This window comes from Nematolebias whitei, unplaced genomic scaffold (genome assembly GCF_014905685.2).
Source record: "Nematolebias whitei isolate Nwh7 unplaced genomic scaffold, NemWhi1 Nwh_scaf_308, whole genome shotgun sequence".
In the NCBI taxonomy this organism is placed as follows: Eukaryota; Metazoa; Chordata; class Actinopteri; order Cyprinodontiformes; family Rivulidae; genus Nematolebias; species Nematolebias whitei.
The window spans coordinates 1-4,605 of NW_023618853.1; the positions used below are offsets into that span (position 1 = coordinate 1).

Genomic DNA, 4,605 nt, shown 5'->3' on the forward strand with positions numbered 1-4,605 from the left:
TTTGAAGCTTGGATGATCCTTCCTCATCTGTGGGAAAAACGTACACTGTTAATTTTGTTGTCATTTTGGTACCATTTTGCCATACAGTTTAAAGTTCATAGTTCATACAAGCGTAGTCGTCACAACTACGCTTATAATATAGAGCATCACTATCCACAGTGAAACAAGTCCTGCACCAAGATGGGCTCAATGGCCACTCAAGGAGAACTTCAAAGGCAACATGAAAAAAGTCACGAGGTCTGGAATATTAATTTTTGGAGACACACCCAATCATCATGCTGTAAAAGTCTACCTGTCTGGCCATAATGTCCATTGTAACACGGGGAATATTTAAATTGTAAAGCAGAGAATATTTGATAAATACCTTCTGCATCCTGCAGATAATCTCGCCACAAAGGAATGACCGTCTCTTCCACTCTTCTCCTGTTACTTCCTTTGGGAGCAAGCCGAGGGGTGAAAAGGTCATCCATCATGTCAGCAGTTAATGGCTGTGGTTCATGGCAGAACAAAGTCCGAAAACTGTCTGGATGTTGCTTCACAACATCCAAAACGCCAAGTGTCTTTAGTCCTTCTTCAAACCTGTACCAAATTAAATTAGCCACAAATTTAATCCTAGTCTCATACTAATAAACTGAGCTTAATTGTTTTCATGCAGTAGAAGAAATAAGGAGCAAACTAAACCTTTGAAAAGGGCCCTGGACTCGGTGAACAACATGAAACATTAGCAGATCATGCATGAGAAGATCTCGATCACTGATGGTTGTTAAGAGTCTGATGCAACCTGCGCTGGCCATGTAGTCTAAAAGAGGATCAGTGGCTCTTTGAAGCTCCTCCAGAGTCGAACTTTCAGATACCTACAAAGGGCAAATGGACAACACAATCTTATTTCACTCAGAAATAAATTTGAAAAACCTTACACGTAATGATAGTCTATAAATCTTAAGTAAAAAGTAATATAATTTTCAGGTGGATTAACCATTTGCAGTTTCTCGTGGAGGTCTGCATCAGTTATATCCTTTAAAGTAGGGCAAGCTGCAGCTGGACCTCCAACCAAGCACGCGAAAAGGACCGGAGAAAGGAAACGTGGAGCTGGACCTCCATGGACAAGGCTAAAAGCTATTGCCCTTCCAGCCATAAAGTACTTGTCCTCCCTGAGGGCTGTATGGCAAAAAAAAAATAAAATTCTAGAAATACATTTGAATCCACAGATGTTGACAATAAATAATGGAAGCTGAAGAATCCAAAACAAACCTGTACTGTTCATTGCTAAATTTTTGCTTTTGTCTGGACCTTCAAACATCGGAGACATGGCCAAGGCATCAATGAGAATACGCAGAAATTCTCTCCGTGGGCCACCCAAATCGACTGCCTCTTCATTTTTTCCGAAATCATCAGAAAATTTAACGTTCATTGAGAAATGTGGATTGTATGTTACTCTCTTAAATCCACGCATGGCACCATCTAAAACTTTAGAACGATTTATGTTAAACTTGCAGTGCATTCCAGTGTCAATTTTTTGGGACAACTCTTCAAGAATGTCTTTCACAGGCAAGGTCCTGGGTGAAGTTTCAGATCTGAAAGTAGACACAAAAAAAATCCCACAAAGAAAACAAGGCAGGTCACTCTTAAAATACTGTTCAATCGTTTGGAAAGCCACAACAAGGTTATTTAATGTATTGTACTTTAATCCCAAACATTTTTAAAATTTCAAATGATCATACTCTAAATTACCAAGATGACAGAAAAATAGAACTAAAACCACTTATCAAGTAGATACTCACAAGTGAGTTTCAATACTGGCCAAAATGGCTTGATTCATTTCTTCATCATCAGAAGACAGATCAGAAACATTTGACATCACTGACAAATAAGTTGTGTAGTTGGCGCTTGCATGTGCAGTAGGTTCATCTTGGCAGACTTCACTGGTGTCAGAGGGGTTGAAGTCTGTAGCAAATGAGCCGGTGCTGATAGAGGTAGGATGCACACTGGCAGTCGTCTGAGTTGCGGTTTGAAAAGAAGGCGGAATATTTGAATTAAGGGTGTCAGATGGGCACAAGGTAGAATGGCTTACTCCTGGCATTTCTTCATGAAAACTCTCCAACTCATTATTGCAGAAGATGGGATTTTCAGTTGTGTGGAGCTGTTTACTTCTTGCCATGGCTCTTGTTGTTCGGGGAGATATTTGATATGCAGTCATGCTCATTACTTCAGGATCTTCCTGGAAGATTTAACAAATATATCATATGTTTATTTTGAAACCAAAAGTTTTTAGGTTAGTTGAGTGTTTTTAATTATCACTGATTTTTATTTTTTTCTAGAATTTTATGTTTGAACAGACTATGGAGAGGAGCGGTGTCGGTCGGCATACCTCTTGTTCTGAGCTGCGGTGCATAGAAGGGCTGCTCTCATTTGCAGCCAAACGCGTCGACATCGACGGAAGTGGTGCTGGACAGACGGCACCGTGATGTCCGTCTCAAGACTGGGAAACAAGGGAGGAAGGTATCCCAGAGAGGCTTCGAACGGTGACATACCTGTGGCTGTGGATCTGTGGGCGTTGTGGGCATACTCCACCCACACCAGATGTTGAGACCAGGCTGAGGGATTGCTCTCCACGACACAACGAAGGGTGTTCTCAAGTTCCTGGTTACACCTCTCAGCCTGGCCGTTAGACTGTGGGTGGTAACATGAAGTCAGACTTGCAGATGCCCCTAGGGTTTTACAAAATGAGCGCCAGACCTGGGAAATAAACTGTGGTCCACGGTCAGAAACAATGTCGTAGGGGATACCGTGGATTCGGAAAACATGCTGGATTAATAATTGTGCAGTCTCGAGAGCAGAAGGTAACTTGACTGAGGGAATGAAATGAGCCGATTTAGAGAATCGGTCAATAACAGTCAAGATGACTGTGTTACTTTCGGACGGGGGAAGTCCAGTGACAAAGTCCACCGATATGTGGGACCAAGGGCGGCTGGGTGAGGGTAGTGGTTGTAGGAGTCCGGCCGGGGGTTGATTTCCTGTTTTATTGTGGGTGCAAGTGGCACAGGCAGCAACAAAGTCCTTAACGTCCTGGGTCAATGTCGGCCACCAGAAGTGGGACTTAGTTAGGGACAACATGCGGGTAACTCCTGGGTGACAAGAAAGTTTGTTAGTGTGAACCCACTCCAGTACCTTAGCCCTCATGACAGAGGGGACGAACAGGGTTCCGGGGGGTCCCAGGCCAGGGTCGGGCTCCTCCTTGTGGGCATCGCGGATCTCCTGCTCAATGGGCCATGTGAGAGCCCCCACGATGCATGTTGAGGGGACGATATGTTCCTCGAGTTCAGGACCATCTGGGGGAAAGAATTGTCGGGACAGGGCATCCGGCTTGACATTCTTAGAACCAGGCCTATAAGTCAATATATAATGGAAACGATTAAAGAATAAGGACCACCGAGCCTGTCTGGGGGTTAATCTTTTAGCGTCCCTAAGATAGGTCAAGTTTTTGTGGTCGGTCCATATGAGGAAGGGGATCTCCGTACCCTCCAACCAATGATGCCACTCTTCTAAAGCCAGTTTGACGGCTAGTAATTCACAATTTCCCACATCGTAATTATGCTCGGCTTGGGACAAACGCCGAGAAAAGAAGGCACAGGGGTGTACCTTATTGTCTCTGGGGGATCTCTGAGAAAGAACGGCACCTACCCCAGTGTCGGAGGCGTCCACCTCCAGGATGAACTGGTATTCGGGGTCAGGATGGCAGAGGATGGGTGAGGTTGAGAAAAGTTGTTTCAATCTTTTGAAGGCAGTGTCTGCTTCTGTAGTCCATTTGAACATTCTGTTAACTGAGGTAAGTTGGGAGAGTGGTGCGGCAATACGGCTGTAGTCTCTAATGAAGCGTCTGTAGAAGTTTGCAAAACCAAGAAAGCGTTGAAGCTGTTTACGGGTCTCAGGAACAGGCCATTCTACTACTGCTTTGATTTTCTCAGGGTCGGTACGATAATGTCCTTCCCCGAATATAAACCCCCAGAAAAGAAACGGATGAAGTATGGAACTCACACTTCTCGCCTTTGACAAATAATTGATTCTCATATAGCCGCTGAAGAACTGTTCTGACCCTCTTGATGTGTTCCTCCTTGTCATGCGAGTAGATTAGGATATCATCAAGATATACAAAAACGAACTCCCCTAAAAAGTCTCTGAGTACGTCATTGACTAACGCCTGGAAGACTGCAGGAGCGTTAGTGAGACCAAACGGCATGACTAAATATTTGAAATGACCCAAAGGGGTCCGGAAGGCTGTCTTCCATTCGTCGCAAATCTAACTTAGTAAAAATGGTGGCTGATTGTAATTGTTCATGTATGGAGTCAATAAATGACTTCTGGGCCTGTTCTGAAGTCTGTCCATAGAGTATACCTGCACTGCTGACTGGCTTCTCCAGCTGGGCCTGTTCTGACTGCTGAAGCAGCTTTTCCTTGTGCTTGGAGGATAACCACCAGTAATCTTGAAGAGAAACTTCTCCAGCTGGGCCTGCTTTGGTAACCAGTTTCTCCAGCCCTGCCTGCACTGCTGACTGGCTTCTCCAGCTGGGCCTGCTCTGGTAACCAGTTTCTCCAGCCCTGCCTGCA

At 44.5% G+C, this 4,605-nt stretch overlaps 1 long non-coding RNA gene across 1 annotated transcript; it reads right to left on the reverse strand.

Moving 5' to 3' along the window:
- Positions 1-7: 7 nt before the first annotated feature.
- LOC119429282 lies at positions 8-1,077 on the reverse strand. Its single transcript, XR_005187754.1, has 4 exons — positions 977-1,077; positions 682-854; positions 365-579; positions 8-27 (listed from the first exon to the last, which is right to left on the reverse strand). It is a non-coding gene; the product is annotated as an uncharacterized LOC119429282 (long non-coding RNA).
- Positions 1,078-4,605: the final 3,528 nt, after the last annotated feature.